At 44.7% G+C, this 21,468-nt stretch overlaps 1 pseudogene; it reads right to left on the reverse strand.

The window, feature by feature from the left end:
- Positions 1–10,659: 10,659 nt before the first annotated feature.
- On the reverse strand, positions 10,660–21,326 carry LOC136511424 (uncharacterized; annotated as a pseudogene).
- Between the last annotated feature and the right edge of the window lie 142 nt (positions 21,327–21,468).

The following is a 21,468-nucleotide window of genomic DNA, read 5'->3' on the forward strand; positions in this document are numbered from 1 at the left end:
CCAAGTGCCTTCCCTCTATTTTGAAGCATATAAGTCACACTTCGAGGCCTTTTCATGAGCATCTAGAGATTACCCACATCTCATAGATTGTGACTAGCAATCGAGCTCATATAGGTGTGTTCCTTATAGGATGTTCTGTAGGACAACATCCCCGCTATACCAAGCCACTCGGATCACATTAAGAACTTAATCATCCTGCCTAACAGTATTAGAGAGACGGTGCATCTCCAACGAACTGAGCTATAATCTAAGGGGTCTCTCCCTCAGTCAATCAACAGCTTGTTCGCCATCCTAATTCACGGGATCTCCGATCACATAGGATAGGTTACCACTATTGATGGCTCTATGTGGGTCTCAAACCCAGTTCCCTCGACGCACCTTCTATCACATTGCGTGACAGACCCTTAGTGAATTGATCTGCCAGATTATTTGATGTATGGACATAGTCCAATGCAATTACTCCGGAGTTTCTCAGTTTTCTGACAGTCTTCAAACGTCTCTTCACATGCTTTGTGGACTTCATGTTATCCTTAGAACTGTTTACCTTAGTGATCACAGTTTGATTATCACAGTTCATGGAAATTGCTGGGATTGGTTTCTCAACAATCGGCAAATCCATCAGGAGATCACGGAGCCACTCTGCCTCAGCACTAGCGGTATCCAATGCGGTCAGTTCTGCTTCCATTGTAGACTTCGTTAAGATAGTCTGCTTGCAAGACTTCCAAGAAACAGCACCACCTCCAAGTAGAAACACGTATCCACTCGTGGCATACAGCTGATCCGCATCAGAAATCCAATTAGCATCACAATAACCCTCTAGTACCCTCGGATACCCGGAAAAGTGAATGCTGTAACTCATTGTCCCTTTCAAATAGCGCAACACTCTCTCAAGTGCATTCCAGTGAGTATCTCCCGGATTTGACACAAACCGGCTCAGTTTGCTTACAGCGAACGAGATATCAGGCCTGGTTGCGCTAGCTAGGTACATAAGAGAACCAATTATCTGTGAATATCTCAATTGGTCTCTTGCAATTCTATGATTCTTCCTCAAATGAATACTTGGATCGTACGGAGTAGGAGCAGGCGTACACTCATTGTACCTAAATCGGTTCAAGACCTTTTCCACATAGTGAGACTGCATAAGAGTTACCCCACCATTTCCTTCCTCCCTTGAAAGCTTAATGTTGAGAATAACATCAGCCTCTCCCAAGTCTTTCATCTCAAAGTTACTCGACAAAAAATCTTTTACTTCTTTAATCACATTTAGATTGTTGCCAAATATTAATATATCATCCACATATAAGCATAGTATCACACCATCACCACCACCAAACCGATAATATACACATTTATCAGCTTCATTCACAACAAAGCCGGCTGATGTTAAAGTTTTATCAAACTTCTCATGCCACTGCTTGGGGGCTTGCTTTAGGCCGTACAGGGACTTCAATAACTTACAAACTTTACCCTCTTGACCATTTGCAATAAACCCATCAGGCTGATCCATGTAGATCTCTTCCTCAAGCTCTCCATTTAGGAAGGCTGTCTTGACATCCATCTGATGAATGAAAAGACCATGTGAGGCAGCCAGGGATAGCAACACACGAATGGTCGTCAATCGAGCAACAGGTGAGTAAGTATCAAAGTAATCTTCACCTTCCTTCTGTGTATAACCCTTAGCAACAAGCCTAGCTTTGTACTTCTCAATTGTACCATCAGGCCTCAGCTTCTTTTTAAACACCCATTTACAGCCCACAGGTTTGCAACCAAATGGACGATCAACCACTTCCCACGTCCCATTGGACATAATGGAGTCCATCTCACTTTGCACTGCCTCCTTCCATATGTCAGAATCAGGAGAAGAGTATGCCTCAGAAATGGTTGTGGGAGTGTCATCCACGAGATATATAATAAAGTCTTCTCCAAAGGATTTTGCAACTCTTTGCCTCTTACTCCTTCGAGTGACAGTATTATCATCCTCCTTAGGATTTTGCTCAAGCTCATGGGTGTTATCATCAGCGTGTATATTTGATTCATGAAGTTCAGGAATAGGATCATGACTAGACATGCTAGATGCACCTATTTTTATTGGAAATTCATTCTCAAAGAACGTGGCATCTCTAGACTCCATGACCGTTCCAACAGCCATATCAGGAGCACTAGAATTTATTATTAAAAAACGATAGCCCACACTATGAATGGCATAGCCTAAGAAAACACAATCTATAGTTTTTGGTCTAAGCTTTCGCTTTTTGTTTATTGGCACGTTCACTTTGGCCAAACAACCCCAAACGCGAAGATAAGAAATATTTAATCTCTTTTTCTCCCAATCCTCAAATGGAGTGATTTCTTTGTTCTTTGTGGGCACTCTATTTAGGACATGATTCGCAGTTAAAATTGCCTCACCCCACCATTCCTTAGATAAACCAGCTGTCTCCAACATGGCATTCACCAAGTCAGTTAGAGTGCGGTTCTTTCTTTCAGCAATCCCATTGGATTGTGGTGAGTATGGAGGTGTCCTCTCATGAATTATACCGTGCACCGCGCAAAACTCAGAAAATTCATTAGAGAAATATTCTCCCCCGCGATCGGACCGCAACTGTTTGATATGCTTTTCAAGTTGATTCTCAGCCTCAGCTTTAAAGGTTTTAAAATAATGTAATGCCTCATCTTTTGTTTTAATTAGGTACACATAGCAATATCGAGTGCAATCATCTATGAACGTTATGAAGTATCTCTTACCACCTTTTGTCAAAATTCCGTTCATTTCACAAATATCGGAATGGATGAGATCAAGTGGTGCCAACTCTCTCGCCACAGCTGCCTTGTGAGGCTTGCGAGGTTGTTTTGCCTCAACGCATGTATGACATTTGGAGCTTTTGGCAACGTCAAATTTAGGAATTAAATTCAAACCAGCTAAGCGGGACATGCAACCAAGATTAACATGACATAATCGAGAATGCCAAACATTCATCTCAACATTAACGTTATTAACGACATTATTCACTGCAAGAGGTAAAGTATCAACCAAAGACAAGCGGAACAAGCCTCCGCTCTCATAGCCTTTTCCAACAAAGGTTCCATACTTTGACATAACACATTTATTTGACTCAAACATAAGTTTAAAACCGTCTCGACATAGCAGAGAGCCACTAATAAGATTTTTCCTTATTGAGGGGACATGATGCACGTTCTTGAGTTGCACGGTCTTCCCCGAAGTAAGCTTCAGATCCACCGTACCAACACCATGAACACCAGCACGCGCGCCATTCCCCATCAGCAAGGCTCCACTCCTCCCGACCTGGTAAAAAGAAAACAAGGACTTATCAGCACACACATGTATATTTGCACCTGTATCAACCCACCAATCAGGTGAGGAACAAACTGTAAATGCAGATAAATTACCATACCCAGCAGCGTCTGCATCAGTCTCAATGGTGTTGACTGTCTTCGTCTTTGGTGGGGGCTTCCACTTAGCCTCAGGACACTCTCTAGAAAAGTGCCCAGTGTTCCCACAAGTGAAGCAGTTCATTTTTGCCTTGTCTAATCCCATCTTCTTATTATTACCTTTCTTGAAGAAGGTAGTGGATTTCTGCTTAAGCTCCTGCTGGGGCTTCTTCTTTTGTGGCTTAGGACGAAACTTTTGCACCACATGTGCACTAGTAGTCGCCTCACCATTCCCGCCCTTGCTCTTTCCCTTAACATCCTTTGCTCTTGCCTTGTCATCAACATCAAGAGTGCCAACAAGTTCAACAATGCTAAACTGCTGCCTCTTGTGTTTCAAGGTAGTAGCAAAATCAGTCCAGGAAGGTGGCAGCTTAGCAATAATGCAACCTGCCACGAACCTGTCAGGGAGAGGACAGCCGTACAGCTCCAATTCCTTCACCAGTCCCTGTATCTCATGAGCCTGTTCGACTACAAGACGGTTATCAACCATCTTGTAGTCATGGAACTGCTCCATGATGTACAGCTCAGAACCGGCGTCGGAAAGACCGTACCGGGCCTCAAGGGCTTCCCACACAGCTCTGCCAGTCGGGAGTGGTATGTAGGCATCAACCAGAGAATCATTGATGATGCTCAACAGTGCAGCCTTGCACATGGTCTCAGCATGTCCCCAAGCCTGCTCATCCTCATCGGATCTCACAGTAGCAGGCTGCTCATTGAGCACATGACCACAGCGCATGGCCGACAACCACAGAAGGGCTTTCTCACGCCACCTCTTGTAGTGAGTGCCCTCAAACGGCGTAGGCTTTAGCATGCCCGCAAAGCCAACAGATGAAAATGGCCTGAAATTACGTTTTTGGATTGTTGATAAATAAGGCATTTTCATATTTATTTTAATCCATAAAAATAACGCAATAAAAAAGAGAGTGAAGTCATGAATAAAAAGACAGAAACAATTCATGACAAATGTTAACAGGATGATAAGACAAATTATAGAGCCGAAACATATGTGAAACATTGTTTTACATAGCGGAAGCATCATAGACATAATCGTTTTACATAGTTGAAGCATCACAGATATGATCACAAATATAAAAGATGTGTTCTCAAATATTAAGATCATGATGATCACAAAATTAAAAGGAACCAGAAAACCAGTACTAGCATAATCATCCAAATCAACCAAACAGAGCATGTTGAATATGAAAGCAGTATTGCCTAGGAACATCATGATATTGATAATGAAACTCAGAAGAGGGTGAAGGAGATTATACCCTGCGGCGGAGCCGCTCGCACCAGGAAAAGCCATGGTGGTGCTTTGCTGTTGTAGTCGTCCCGCTCGATGCAGTGTAGAAAAGGACGCCGTGAAGAGGCACCGCTACAGGTTCACCAGCGAGTAGTCGTGCCACCACCGACACTCCCCAAAAACGTAATCGCCCGTCTTCACCCGAGCAGGTGAAGCCCACGACGGAGACACGTTCTGGAGGCCTACTCTTCCATCTCTGGTGCTCGCCGGAGGTGGAACGGGAAGAACTTGCGCTGCTGAAAGGTGGTGTATTTCGCCAAGAGAACTTAACCGAGAAGGAAGGATTTGATTTATAGGCAGAGGCCAGAAGACGAGAAGTCGACGGCACCGAGGGGTCACACCTCCCTTCTGCGGTGGAAGAGACGAAGACAGAGAGCCAGAAGTCACGGGAGTTAACCTCCAATCAATTCGTCACAGGAAACGGAAATGGAGTTTCAAAAATAAAGGCCTCGCCCGCCCGTCCGCTCGCTCGCCGCCGCCCGCCTGCCCGCCTCGCCACGCCCACGCCCATGGGCCGGGCGGCGGCGGCGGCGGCGCGCGCGCGCGTGTGGCATCCAGGTGATTTTCTTTTACTTCTCAAATAGATCGATCAATGATCAAGTATTTAAGTAGAGTCGCCTCTCGATTAAATTCCCATATGGTATAAAACCATTAATGTATATGTACGCACCATAGAGTTTAATAGAGATATTAAATAAATGGGCCAAGCCCATAATATCTAACAGTAGAGGGCATGAGATTACTTCTATCATCTTTAAGGATTTTTTTATAGACGCAGACAAGTGTACATGCACCCAAACTCACTTTACCCATACGAGCATCATCTTAAAGGATTTTTCTGAATCATATTACCGATGCAGACAATTATACATACATACATACACACTTGCTCAAGCCATAGGAGCACCTCTGCAAAACTAGGACTAGGCTGACAGATCTTAAGATTAACAAAGTTATTACAGACGTCTCGCTATCAACGAATATGCCGCCATGCCTACCACAAATCTACTCATATGAACACATTTTAAAGACTAAGACTGAGTCGATAGATCTCGAAATTGATGTGTCACTGTAGACTTGTCGTTATTGCCGGACACGTTGCCACACCTACCAATAAAAAAACAACACAATTAAATCTTAGAATAAATCTAAAAAAAAATACAAGCATCCACGTCGAGTCAAAAACTACGTACCGCAAGAAATAATTCAACTAGCAGCTAAGGTACGTTCAGTTCGCTTTCTTAAAGTTTATATAACATACATATCGACATATATACATGCATGTCCATATACCATATTATGGCCATCATGTACGTTTCTTGCTTGGATGTTTTGACGTGTGTGTGTGTGTGTGTTGCGCGGGGTAGGAAGAGTTGGAACGTGTAACTAAATTAACTTGTTGCATTAACAAAAGGTTGTGGTACCAAATATGTAAAATTCTATTTGCTGTTGAAAGCACACTGCCAAAGCATGAAACAGCAAAACGAAAGTGAACATGTACATGTAGGCTGGGAGCTATTTTACTGTGTAGTCATTTCTAGCATCGATGTGAATGTCGCAAGCAGAAACTGTATGGAAATAGCATGACTAAGGCGTGTAACCAACAAATGGAAAGGAAAATAAGCATGTCTTTCCAAGTAACGGGGGGCTCCAGGCTTGGTATTTCGTGAAACACCAGATGCGATCACCGGATCAGTAATAACAACATGGTGCAGGTAGGGGCTGCAACCACCGCCTGTGGATACTCTCACAGTGTATCAGTTCCACAGGTGAACTGCATAACAATCTGCATTACTGCTGCTGGGAGTGGCGTCAATGCTGCCAATTGCGGAGTCCCTAGAAGAGTACGTGACTTCAGTTTGCAGTTTAGTAAAATAATGGAGTTTCTGGGGGGCACAATTCAGTTTAGTTTCAGTGAACATTTGTATGAAGGAGCAGTTGCAGTAGGCGAATATGTTAGTGCTAGGTTGGCAGCTATTCTATTGCCTAATCGTTATTTAGCGAAAAGTGACGAAGTGAATGTTGTTGGTACAAATCCCATGGAAATAGTATTGGTGGGTGTGATAATCAAGTAATTAGAATTTGGGAGTACTGGCTGAGGAATGGGATATTCCTGAGTCTGAAAACATTGTAATGGAGAGGTACAGAGGGCATATAAAAAAATATATATAAATGAGAGTATAACCCAAAATGTGGTCACTTAAAGAACAGGAGAAGGATGATATGCTGGCTGGTAACACAACTATTATAAGACCTAGGACGTTGTGTAGTGTTCTGCCACCAATCTAGAATTAACAAAGCTGCAGCTGGAATCACGAAGACTGTGCTCTCAAAGGAAATTGGTTTTATGAGGATAGCACTACAAAATTTTGATCATCTGTTGGCTGAGGTACAATTCTTGGATAGTCCCTGAATAAGCAGAATGAGAAGGTATTGATTTAGTTGCCGTGGACCTGGATGTGACCCAAAACGCATGTTACATGGTTTCCCTGAAGAGATATGGTTTGGAGCATACGAAACTTTCAAAGGCAAGGGGGCATATGGTTTGGAGCATACAAAACTTTCAAAGGCAAGGAACGACGAACATACCTAGTTAAACATAAAATTTTCAGCAATCCAGGAGTGTAGTAGGCTGTAGTAGTAGGAGATTAATTTATTGGAACATATATTTACATACTTAGTAGCAGTTAAAAGGATAAAGAGAGAGGGAAAGTTTATTTAAGGTATAATAGTGTTAGGTGTTATTTATCCAGGAATATCTGTTGCAGTTTTTTCACCAGTGTATGTATGAGCTTACACATGCGAAGGCTAGTGTTCTATTCGTCATCAGGAAAAGAGATTATAGGGAAGTTTACAGCCTAAGGCTCACCATTGAATATAGTAGGGAGATCATTGACTGAAACAATTGGGAATGTCAAAAAGTTGGGACCTACAAAATAATAATTTCAGTTAGAGGGGGGGGGAAAATTCCATGTTTGACATGACAAATTTTGGATTGTTAACAGGGGCAGGTACCTATGGAGCAGTGTAACGGATTCATCACACAATTAGGAACTTAAAAAATAGAACAGTAATGGGGAATTGCATGTAGGCTGTAGTACCTGCTGGATACAGTAGCTATCCGCTGATATGTCGTTTAAAATTTCAGAGTAGACAACATTATGTGTTTGATTTTCATATCCGTCAGAGCTATTTTCAATTAGTATCCGTAAGCCTCCAGGTGATGTAATGCAACATAAAGTTGGCAACACTGGAGTTGGCAGGTAGACGCCAACTATATCGAGTGTTTGTCCTTGGCTTCTATTTATTGTCATGGCATATGAGACACGGACTAGGAATTGTCGCCGCTTTATCTTGAAGGGCCACTTGGGATCAGACGAAGTAGTGACTACTCTTGGAATATAAGTCTTAGTTCCTTTAGCCTTTCCGGTAATTATCTGAGCTTCGATGATACAAATGTGTGAGTTGTGTCACTACGAGTCTAGTTCCATTGCATAAACCTTTTGAGGGTTTGAAATTTCTAAGTAACATTATGGGAACATCAATTTTAAGCTGCAGATGGTGGTCTGGAAGGCTGCTCATTGTAATAGTGTCGAGGAACTCCTGAGGATAAAGGGTTTCTAGAGTGCAATAGTTGGACGTTGGATCATCAATAGAGTCTGAGCTGTAGTATGACATCTCTTGAGTGGCTATATAGCTAATCATTTTTGCATTTATAGCAGCAGCCACCTCATTTGTTGGTGCTAATATTTCTCGTTTACATAGATAAGTGGGTAACTGGGAGTCCTCTGGAGGCGATCCGTACACAAAAGAAATCAAATTGTCAAGCGTTCTTTGTTCAGGTGGCAGTAAGAGGTTGTCTGGAATCAGAACCCATGATGTGTTGGGTAGGTCTGTAGGCCCGCTGCCCTGAGCTGTGCCATCTCCAACTGAGAGGAGCCACCTGGCAAAATTATCCAGCTCAATTCTTTTAGATTCCGAAAGGTTGGGGCATCTAAGTCTCATGTTTTCAGTCAGCTGAAGCACTTTGCAATTCCGCCATAAGTGAGATCGGGTGATTAATGCGGCCAAGATCTGTGTTTTTTTGGCTTTTGGAATAATTGGCAGGGTTTGTCGGAAATCGCTGCCAAGGACAACTGTTATACCACCAAACTGTTTTGCTGCTGCTTCATTGTTGTTGGATGACATGATATCTCTGAGTGCGCGGTCAAGTGCTTCGAAGCAGTGAGCCTGTGGTTGACAGGTGCCTCGTCCCATATAATCAGCGTTGTATGTTGTATCAATTCAGCCATCTGTGTGTTCCTTTTTATTGCACACACAGAGTGAGCTTGGATGTCTAGGGGGAGGTTGAAGCGTGAGTGTGGCGTTCGGCCTCCTGGGAGTAACAATGCTGCTATTCCCGAAGATGCAACTGCTAATGCTATCTTTCCCTTTGCTTCTGACACTGGTGAGCAAAGTGTTCCATAGAAAAATTTTGTCGGTTCCACCATATCCATAGACGAAAAAGGTTTGTCCTAAATCATTTGAGATTGAATGCTGTATGAGGTCATAAATATGCCTCTGTTCTGTATTGAGCTGACTGATGCACTGTTCTATTTGAGTGCCTGCATCACCTGTACCATAGGAAAGCTCTTCCATTATCAATCTGTTTGCAAGGATCTCAGAAGAGTTTGTATCTGGCTGGGGCAAATTGAAGTGATCTAGGCTGTATCCAGCGTGTCTAAGTAGCTTTTCTAGTTCATGTAAGACACAGGATTTGCTATGCTGTTGTATGATTGCTTCCGGTGCGTCCGGAGCCAGATGTTTTGCACGATATAACATGTCTTCCCCTATCACCTTCACATATTCATTAAATACTCTTGAGGGGCTCTTTGACTTCACAGAAAAGCAACAATGTGACAAAAAGCTGTCTTAATTGGCATGGAAATGCCCAACGCGCTGCATCGGACTTCGGACATGGCGTGGAACCACTCCTGGCCATTGCCAAGCAGGCCCAGCGCGTCACATGCAGCACGAAATGTTGGGTGCTGATGCCCAGCAACGTTCCGTATTTCAGAAAAGCATCGTGGTCCTTTGACTATGTGGAGCAGCATTCGTAAGTAAAATCTCTCCCCTTGATTGGGAATTTGGGAGCAACGTTAGCAAGACGGCCAACCTTGGCATGGTTATTGCGACGTCTATCCCAGAATTTGCCATCTTGATGCCATGTCCAGTGTTCAGGGAATTCTACGCAAGTGTGCTATCGAGCTTGTGGGTGTTGTTGGTTGGCATCTAACCATGCTGTTAGTTTAGTGATGAGCTTAGATGGATAGTTAATTACTTGATCAAGATAGTCGTCCTCTGTGTACAACACACCATTTCATTTTGTAGAGGAAGGTGGACAGGAAGTCGCTCCACAGCTGGATCAGTGTAGTGTATGTCAAACTGAAGTAGTCGCCATGTAGCATCATTAGGAGTTACACATCTGCAGTCCAGGTATTCGTTAATCTCATTAAACATCGCAGCGGCATTGTCAGAGGTACCTCTCTTTCTCTGGAGCGTAGCTTTAGCAGAATCGGGGCCTTTGTTTGTGTACTTGAATAGATATCTCTCCATTCCATTGCGATCGACACTCTCGACATTTATATGTGCTTGGTATTTGACCAATAGGTCTACATTATGTGGCACTACAAATGTGTTGTCCACCTGAACTCCGTTTTTGTGGGCAGTGATACCATTATTTGGGCGAGCATAATTAACGTAACTGTTGGGTAGCACTGTCGTCTGTTCACAAAATTTTTTTGGTAGAATTTGTCGCATTTTCCATTGTTCACGCAAGGAGAGGAGGGTTGTACAGATCCGCAGGGGCCATGAATCATGAACTTTGACACTGCCTCGAAACCCGTGGCATCAGTAGTTGGATCTGGAAGCTACGCTGATATGAATGCATCTATCTGAGCAGCTTCGAGAGGACTATCCTTTCTAAGCCAGAGTATGAGGTGTACATGTGTATACGACCGTAGAAATGAACGGGTAGCAAAAATTAGGGGCATCGGAGTTTAAAGGGAAGTGCATTTCATCAGTGGAGTGGAGTAACAATGTTATGTTTAGGATGGAATGATAAGGTATTAGTGAAGGACCGAAAAGGCGACCAGAGGGGGAGTGAATGGGAGCCGTAAAATTTCTCGTGAGACTTTTTCGATCGCTGTCCCAAAACACCACCAAGCACAAACGAGTTCCGGAGCTCAAATATCCAAGCCAACTAGTGACAAAAGTACCCACTAAAATTCCTCAGAACAGTAGAAAGCCAACGCAGCAGACGAAACACAAAATGGAGCTCAAACAACTAAGCTACAGAAGAAGAAGCAAGCTCTAAAAATAGACCAACATTTGGGTTGCTAACAAAAACAACCATGAGCTCACTGTAGGAAATATGATCAATCACTTGTACTTGACTTGAAATAAATAAATGACCATACAGTGATTACTCCTTGTAGCTGAGGCTGACAACACAATAATAGATGGAGAAGCAAGAGTCACGATCAAGGCAAGCACTTGAGCTCACTGTAGGAAATATGATCAATCACTTGTACTTGACTTGAAATAAATAAATGACCATACAGTAATTACTTCTTGTAGCTGAGGCTGACAACACAATAATAGATGGAGAAACAAAAGTCACGATCAAGGCAAGCACTTGCTGCTAGACAGAACCTACAAATTTCAGTTGATCTGCACAGAGAAGAAATGCAAGCAGCTGTTGCTCTGCGGGGTATTTGCACCTGAAATTCATGGCAAGCAACTGCTCGATGACACACCTGCAAGACCGAGCAGTAGAGGCAAGTAGCCCTGACGAGAAACTGATTCCCAGAACGAACACAGAAAGAGAGACCGAACACCCAGGCGCTCACAGCAACAGACTGCACCAGTGTCCTCGCAGCATGCTCGACCGGTGATTCAATGAAACCAGAGATGTGCTGGAAGCAGCTACAGGGACAAGCAGGGTCTGCGCTGCTCCCCTCACCAGATTGAAGTGTCGACCTGAAGGCAGAGTAGGAAGAACAAAACGAGCAGGCCGAGCGTTACGAACAGAAAGGATCAGTGAGCTATTCCCGAGAAATCATCGCTCAATTTCAACTGTAACTCTGAAAATCAAAGAGATTTGAGCAAGAACGAGTTTTCCCCCAAAAAAGAAAATCGGCTTGGATCTTGATGCACAAGTGGAATTGATTCAAATCACTTGGTAGAATTGTTCATCACTCGTCAAAGCATCAACTGGACCAAACAAATCACACAGAAAAACACAAATCAAGAAGGGGAAACTGGTGAACAGTAACTCGCGAAAAAGAAAAACACGAACACAAACACACATCAGGTTTCCACATCCAGAGGACAAAAAGAGGTTAGGGCCTCCATTCCCAGTACCAAATCACACCAAAATATATCACGAATTTTTAGTTCATGGGACCTCTCTCAAGAGTGCTTAGAAGAAGAAACCCTAGGTGGAAGGAGGGAATGAGAGAATGGGAGAGAGGTGAGGGAGATGGGGGCTCCCTCATCCTATTTAACAGGGCTATTACACATTCCCAGTTTTGCCCCTGGATACAAACGAGTTGAACCGCTAAGCCCAATGACGTTGTTGTCCAACCCGGTGTAATCTTGATCCGACGGCCACCGCGCCTTCTCATCAGTAGCTTCGCCTCGACGCGAACTCCCCGATGCCGCCACGTGCCGTCCGTCCCTCCTCGGAACCTCCGCCCGGGTTTTGAGGCCCAAACCCGTAAACCGTCCATCTGATGGTTTTGAGGTCCAAACCATCAAACCGTCCACGAGTAGCGTACTCCATACGCGTCCCCCGCCATCCGACGCGTGTCACCGCCGTCCTCGACCGACTGGCCCGCCAAGTCCTCCTGAGCCTCGCTCGACTCACGCGTCCGCCGTCTTGACCAGGTCAACACCGTCACTCCATGTCTTCTTGCACTTGTCGATGTCCCAAGTGTCAGCCACCGCGGCTAGTCACCCGACCTCTGGGTCCCTCGGTCTAAGCCTCACGTCCGTCCTTCACCGCTCCCGGTCTGTTGGCACGGCACGTCCTCCTTGACCTTCACCTCGTCGTCGACCACCGCATCCGAGCTCCACACCTGCACAACACAAGCCAAAAGACATGTCGCACACATAGCTTTCGCCATGGTAGGGTTAGTCACCACTCAACCTACTTCGTGGATCACATTGACAATCACTCATCACAAAACAAACACACAAGGGTACTTGTCAACCTTGTGTTCGCAATCTCCCCCTTGATGAGTGCATTGTCAACACCAATACACGAACAGCTTGAGCAAAAGAAAAAGAAGAAGAGAAAAGAAAGAACTCACCCAAATGACCAAAAGCCAAAGAAAAGCCAAGAACCGGGTCATTTGAAAATGAGCAAAACTTGGTCCCCAAAGACATGGGCAACGGCTCGACGCAACCAAGTGAAACAAAGCTAGCCCTCAAGAAGAGGCAATGGGCTCAACACCACTAGCAAAGCTCGAAAAACCAAAAAACTGCTAGACCCTCTAGAAGAGGCAAAGGCTCAACACATCTAGCAAAACACCTCAAATGCAACTCCCCCTGAACAAGTGCAATCTCTCTCAGATGAATGCATATCTCTCAACTTTAAGTGAAATTGGAAGTTTCTTCCCCTTGTGTCATTGTGAGTGTGGAAAACTTCTCCCCCTTGTTGACACATGCACTTATCAAGCTAGAGCCCAAAGATTGCATCTCCCCCTCAAATCATGCTATGAATGCAGAAATGCACGAATGCAGAAGCTTCAAGATTATAGTAAGTAGATTGAAAAGAGGCTCTAGTTGATGCTGTCATTTATATATAGCAACACATACAAGTGCTAGCAAATGCTCAAATTGACCAAATGAGACGAAATATGGCATTTAAGCAATTTTGATCAAGTTTGAGCAATTTTAAAAGAGGGTTCACCACCAAGGGAGCACATAGCAAAAGTAGACAGGAGATCGACCTTGTGCTACACATGTATGCAAAGTGAACTACCCCAAACAAAGTTCACACGTCATGTCATGAGACAAACTTGTGGTTTGATCAAATTTTAGACACCAATTAAAATTTATCGGAGTTATGCAGCTTATTACCAAAGTTTGTCAGACAAGTGTGTGCGGGAGGTTATCTGTGCCATCAAAACCTGACTTAGCGACCATGTCAAGCCTATGCCAAAGACAATCAGAAGCTTAAGACAATGATCTCGGTATCCATTACAGAGCTCAAGTTCACCAATGAGTGCAATTTGGAGTTGTCTCGATACTCTGACATAGGATAGTACAGACCCATCCCGATCTTTTCAAATCACTTAGTTTGATTTTCAAGTTTTCGCACAAATTCAAGTTTCTCAAGCAAGTGTGTAACTCAAGGTATGAGCCGTAGCAACTAAGCATATATATGAAGCAAGTAAAAGATCTTGACACATTCTACACATGCTAGTGCCACAAGTAGTGGTGAACACATTTCATGTTTCAATAAGTTTTAATCAAGTTCACAGTTTAGAAAACAAGCTTAGCTCATAACATGCATCAATTGATCAAGAGGAGCCTAAGCCAAAAGCACATCATGTATATCCATAACATCCCCAACAAGAGCATAGTGTCAATCTAGCTACTATAAGGATGAAGCTCAGGATGCAATATGATACATGATGATATGATATGCAAGTATGATATAAAAACAAAAACAAAGGCTAAACTACAAAGAAAAGCAAAACTAGAATACAACAACCAAAGTTTCCCTCCTCTAAAAAGGAAACAAACTCCAAGCTCCCCTCGCAAGCGAGCAAACTGGGCTTGGTCAAGTGGTTTGGTGAAGATATCTGCGAGCTGGTTTTGGGTATCAATGTGGTGTAGATCGATATCACCTTTCTCATAGTGGTCACGCAAGAAGTGAAAACGAACTTCAATGTGCTTTGTCTTTGAGTGAAGGACTGGGTTTTTGGCTACACTTATGGCACTGGTGCTGTCACAAAACAAAGGCACTCGCCTAAACTCTAACCCAAAGTCTCTCAGAGTAGCTATCATCCAAAGCAATTGGGAACAACAAGCAGCAGCAGCAACATACTCAGCTTCTGTGGTGGATTGGGCGACGCTAGACTGCTTGCGAGAAGACCAAGACACAAGAGAAGATCCAAGAAACTAACAAGTCCCCGAAGTGGACTTCCTCTCAACACGACAACTAGCATAATCCGCATCAGAATACCCACAAAGAGAAAGAGAGGAGGAAGCTGAAAACCAAAGACCAAACTCGGGTGTGAAACGAAGGTACCTGAGGATCCGCTTGATGGCTTGACGATGAGACGTGCACGGCAAAGACTGAAAGCGCGCGCACAAGCAGACTGCAAACTGGATGTCTGATCTCGTCGCCGTTAGGTACAGCAGGGACCCGATCATGCTTCGGTATTCCTTCTGGTCCACGGCTTCTCCTTCCTTGTCCTCATCTAGGGCCGTCGTGGTTGACATGGGCGTCGAAAGAGGCTTGGCCTCACCCATATCAAATTTCTTGAGCACGTCCTTGGTGTACTTGCCTTGGTGCACGAACATCCCCTCACGAGTTTGCTTGATTTGCAGCCCAAGGAAGAAAGTCAATTCGCCCATCATGCTCATCTCAAATTCCCTGCTCATAGTATCTGAAAACTTGGCAACAAGAGCATGAGAAGAGCCACCAAAGATTATATCATCCACGTATATCTGAACCAAAAGGATGTCTGTGCCTTGCTTGAGGAGGAACAAAGTCTTATCTACGGAACCCATCCTAAAACCTTTATCAAGCAAGAAAGCTTTTAAACGCTCATACCAGGCTCTCGGGGCTTGTTTCAAACCATACAAGGCTTTGTGGAGTTTAAAAACATGGTTGGGGTACTTTGGATTTTCAAAGCCATGGGGTTGCCTCACATAAACCTCTTCCTCTATGTACCCATTCAAGAAGGCACTCTTTACATCCATCTGATACAGCTTGAACCCTTTCGAAGCTGCAAATGCTAAAAGAATCCTAATGGCTTCTAGACGGGCAACAGGAGCAAATGTTTCTTCATAGTCTATTCCCTCTTTTTAGCAAAAACCCTAAGCCACTAATCTCGCCTTGTTTCTCACCACCACCCCATCCTCACTCTGCTTGTTCTTGTAAACCCACTTTGTACCTATGGGGTGGCACTCTGGTGGAGGTGGAACTAAAACCCACACTTGGTTCCGCTCAAAGTTCTCTAACTCCTCGTGCATAGCATTAACCCAATCGGCATTAGATAGTGCGTGTCCAATATCTTGAGGCTCAAAAGAAGCTACGAAAGCAGAATGAGCGAAATGGGAAATATGATAAGACTTGGAACGCGTTACCCTTTTGTCGATGTCACCGATCATGGTCTGAGGAGGATGGCGTCGCTGGATATGTCGAGGTGCACCCAAAGACGAAGTCGCCTCCCCCTCATCCACAGCTGGGGCCTCCTCAATCGATTGAGGAAGCGGCTCGCACGGACCCCATGAAGTAGAGGTGGAGGGCTCGGGGCCGTGAGCCGAAGTGGTCGAAGCTGGCTCGATTGGGGCAGCTGGTTGAGATGGCTTGGGATCATCCCAATCGACGTCATCGTCATCCTCAACGAAAATGCCGTCACCCATCTCTTCATCACCTGCATGTTCAAAGACCGAAATAGAAGAGGGCATGGTTTCGTCAAAGGTGACTTCACAAGTCTCCATGACACGGTTAGTCTCAAGATTAAGCACACGGTACGCATGTGAATGAGAAGCATAACCGAGATCCACACCTGCACAACACAAGCCAAAAGACATGTCGCACACATAGCTTTCGCCATGGTAGGGTTAGTCACCACTCAACCTACTTCGTGGATCACATTGACAATCACTCATCACAAAACGAACATACAAGGGTACTTGTCAACCTTGTGTTCGCAATTAGAAAAATACCTGCAAGTGTGGGTCCAAAAAATTCATTCTTCTCTATATCATTCATGAGCAGTTTAAGCTTCATCTGAAAAACTCAAATCAACAATCAGCTCGTTCGCTGGGCTGGGGCTGGCTGGGCTGGCTGGCCAGCCCCCTCCCATGAGCATTGTAGCAGCGAACCAGCCAGCAGGACCACTCTCTCACGTAAACGAACCAGCAACAATACGAACCAGCCAATCGAACCAGCCAAATATCAGGTATGTCAGAAGCCTGCTGGCCTGGTATGGATGATAAGGCGTCTTCAATTTCTGGCCACAAAGCATTGCATGTGAAGGTGGTAAATAGATCCAGACATCCGAACCTAAGACATATTGCAACACAATCTTGATAGTTCTGGTAGTAGTATCTTGGGCTTCCTATGAATGAACCTAGTAAGAAGGTTACTTGGCCAACGTCGGAGGCACGTGTGATGCCACTATTAGCAGCATCAACTAATGTTTTGTAGGAACTTGACCTGTATTTCTTCTGGAAAGATTCCTTTCTAAAATGCCGGAGTCGCTCATCCTCAACGCAGCAGTAAGCATCAACGATATATGCTTGTGTTAGCCTGCTGCAACGCAGAGGGGTGTTGCAGTCTGTGGGGACTCGCCGTGTTAATTCATCTAAATCGAGTGTCATCCACTTGACTGATCCAATTTAAACAAACTAACATCGGTGGCTCCCTAGGAGCGCACTTGACAACTCCTCTTAAGAACCAGGTTGAGTATCATACCACAATAGCCTCCACAACTCAAGATTACATCCCATCATCGGAGCACATAATAATTCAGCAGAAACATATATTACAAGTCTTGTTGAATATAATAAATTAATTATACAATGTAAGACTAAATGTAGTGTGAACCAAACGACTCTCTTACCAACACCGCTATGCTACAGATCACTCGTATAGCTAATAACTAGTGGTCACCTTGCCCATGGGTGTTGCCACCATAATCTGGACGGCTCCTGCCATTCACCCACTTTGCCACCGCCGATGGGTGAGATGGCCGCCGATGTCCTTTACCTACAAAACAACTTAACAGCAACACCGTGAGTACATTGCATATTCGCAGGGCTTAATTCCATCATATAGTATTTGGTGGATACATAGCGTGATTATCAGGCATTTGTATAAGTGCAGAAAGCAATGATGTTCATTAAGAATATGACATGCTATGCTTAACATAGAAGTAAACATATTTATCATTATAACAGAAGTGCTCATAGTCCATCATTCATGCTACCATGGGTACAGAAAGAAAGAACAACCGAATAGTTCTGTCCCGAGGGACTCCAGGTTTTCAAGACTCTGCAGAGGTGTACAACTGTACCCACACGGAAGGACGGAACTAACCACCATACCTCGTACACGAGAGTAAGGGTTGCCTCACGCCTTCCAACATTTCCTGAATCCGGCCTGAGTGTCACATGAAAGGTTCGAGCGGGTGCCCGGGTCAGGTTTCCACCCCTCTTCCCAGTCTCGGGTCAGGCTTCTATACTGTAACAGGTCCTCGGTTCGTAACGTACACCATCTTCCCGGCGCCACCCCCTTGCCAGTTTCACGGATAAACAGGTCGTAACTAGTTACTTGGCTTGTCGACCCCATCCGCGACATGTGTTCTGTACGTGTGGTTACTCGAACTTACGTATCTCAATACACGGTCCTTACTGCTCCACGAGCTACGTGCCTACGTCGCCTAAGATCCCACACTCATGATGACCTACCCCTCGCATGAGCAAGATATCCAAGTTATCATTAAGATTATCATATTAGGGATATTAGTCCTTAGCCAGATTAGTTAGGTAAGTCAAGTTGTACTCTCATTGGTTTTAGTAGTTAATTATCCAGGTGTAGCATCCTACACGCGCGAGTATGAGTTCCCTTCTCTTGCTCGACTTCTACCGTTGTCCAAGCAACTAAGCAATAAGCATTAAGCGTTCCCATTCCCATTGTTTAGATGAGAGACTTCTACAGATTATTAGACTACTCTAGGTGTAGTGTAGAGGTGATCATTATCCAAGACTATATATAATGCATAACTCATAATGCAACTTGGTAAGTATCCAAAGTAGGGTTCATAATAGTGGGGTGCCTGCCTGTTGGATGAGCAAGGATCCCATAGCTTGGAACATCGCTGGACGTCTATCCGATAACACGTACCTATATATATGTCCATGTATGAGATACTTATGTATGCATGACATTATATTAAACATGCAAGAGGGAGTGTTTAGGTAATCATTGAAGGGTTGTCGGTTTGTGTCATCGGGTAGTCCGACGTGAATGTTGGACAGTCCGGTGGTTTTGGGACTTAGTGGGAAAAGAACATACTGGGAATATCAGACCCTCCAAATTAAGATCGGACTCTCCGGTATGAAGTCTGTGCTGTCAGGAAACTCCTCTGTCTGTGATTTATAACTTATCGGACACTCCGGTGCGTGTGGCGGAGCCTCCGGTAAATAATAAGGGCTTAGCCTCATCCGGTGGTCAAAAATGAGATATTCCCTATGATGCCAAAGTTATGTCTAGCTGATAGAGGATATTCTATGGAGCACAACGAAACTCGTTTCACCATTTTTGGAGCTCAAACGCATCTTCTATGACATTTACAAGTTGGGGTTGTGATGCTGTGGTACAGCGGACAGCCCACGAATTCGGGCGGACAGTCCGCCAGGGACGAACACGTGCCGACGAACAGATCGGGCGTAAAAACGTTGGAGATGATTCCTGAGACATCTGGGCTCCAAATCGAGTGCGATTTGTTCCTATGACTTTCTAGTGATGTAGGGAAGCTTTTACAAGTGATGGATGTGCCATGCATGGGCTGTGGTGAGCTCGACCCCATCCATGGTGGTGGTGGCCATGGATGAGAGGTGAAGCTCATGGATTGGCCATGGAAGGTTAGGGAAGATGAAGTTAGGCTTTGGGGATGTGCTCACCATATCTTGGGGAAGCTCCATCTACAGCAGTTCGGACCGGAACGCATTGTGGTGGGAGATCGACGTCGGGCTTGCTCCATGGCTTGAGGAAGAAGATGACGAAGCTTGGGGCTGCCTCCTTCAACTCCAGCGAGGTGGTGGCGTGGGGAAGCTTGCCGACGACGACCTCCATCGTGGCTGCAGCAGGGGGCGTCCTCCTCCTCTCCTCTTCTTCCTTCCTTTTCTCCTCCTCTTCCTCTCTTGTTCTCTGGTTCCCCCGTGAATGGCAAAGAGGACGAGAGAGAGAGGGCTGATGGGTTTTGTGAGATGGAGTGCTGACACGTGGGGCCGAGTGGTGTGTGTGTGACGCAGCAACATTTGTATGTTACATGTGTCGGTCGAATTGGACGGACAGTCCGCCAGAGGCGTCAGACGATCCGCCAGTGCCCGACCGTGTCTGACAAATTGATTGGCTGTGCAAGGGTTTCGACAGACACTCCGCCGTGACGGCGGACACTCTGTCAGTGCACGGGTTGGCCAAGGTTATCCTAAGTCTGTGAGATGTCTTGACGGACGATCCGCCAAGTCAGATTCTAATTGTGATTATGACATGCACACTAGGATGGTCTGAAATGACTGCCTACATTGTAATGGTGTTCGGGTCGTTACACAATCATTGGCTCTATCATGCGGCCGGTATGAATAATACTCTGCCATGGTGACCTTTTTCCGTTTGATGTTGTTAGAGCGAGGACTTAGGGGGTGTTTGGTTCTATGGACTAAATTTTAGTCCATGTCACATCGGACGTTCGGATGCTATTTAGGAGAACTAAATATGAGTTAATTATAAAACTAATTACATAGATGGAGACTAATTTACGAGACGAATTTATTAAGCCTAATTAATCCGCCATCAGCACATATTTACTGTAGCACCACATTGTCAAATCATGGACTAATTAGGCTTAAAAAATTCGTCTCGCAAATTAGCCACAATCTGTGCAATTAGTTATTTTTTTCGTCTATATTTAATACTTCATGCATGTGTCCAAATATCCGATGGGACATGGACTAAAATTTTCCTGTAGTAACCAAACACCTCCTTAGATCTATAGTAAAGGTTCTCATGGAATCCATCTTCTATGTATGGAAATAACAGCGGATACTGCATTGCCATGAATTTGCAATGTGCCTCGCTTACTCTTTGGAGCTGAGATGAGTGGTCTTGCACTATTAAGTCCCGGGCCTCCTCGCTGCTACCTAAACCATCAGCCACCAAACCGACGACCTCTGATGCAACTGGGTCACTGTAGATGTTGCCATGCTGTCTGGCAGCCGAAAATAGCTTGACAGAGTAGCGGTCCTCGAACTGGTCCGCGGACAGTCTGTCACGGGCGGTCCGAAATACTTGCACAATGGGATTGTGTGCATCAAACATGGCTGCCAAGGCAGTAATGATACTCTCATTTGGCTGGAAGTCTCTATCCTGCCCCTCTGCAACAGCCATACGATTGCTAATCTCATTTGTGGTGTCGAAGATGTATAGCTGACAATATTCTGGTCTTTTTCCATGGGCTGGGATTAGTGAACCTATTCGATGGCAGATTTGGCCGCTAATTTTGAAGACATAAGGGCCACGACCATCGTTAATATCGTTTATGACTTTCGGTTACATGGAAGTCATGGCGAACATGGAGTTGTACCGCCTTATGTTGTCGAAGAAGTGCCTCGACAGCGACGGGGATTCTCTCTCTAAAAGACTCAGCAAAGGCTGTGGAGGCGCTCTGTACACAGGTATCCTCTGCAACACGTACACGTTCCTGAAG

Source organism: Miscanthus floridulus, chromosome 16, assembly GCF_019320115.1.
Source record: "Miscanthus floridulus cultivar M001 chromosome 16, ASM1932011v1, whole genome shotgun sequence".
Taxonomy (NCBI): Eukaryota; Viridiplantae; Streptophyta; class Magnoliopsida; order Poales; family Poaceae; genus Miscanthus; species Miscanthus floridulus.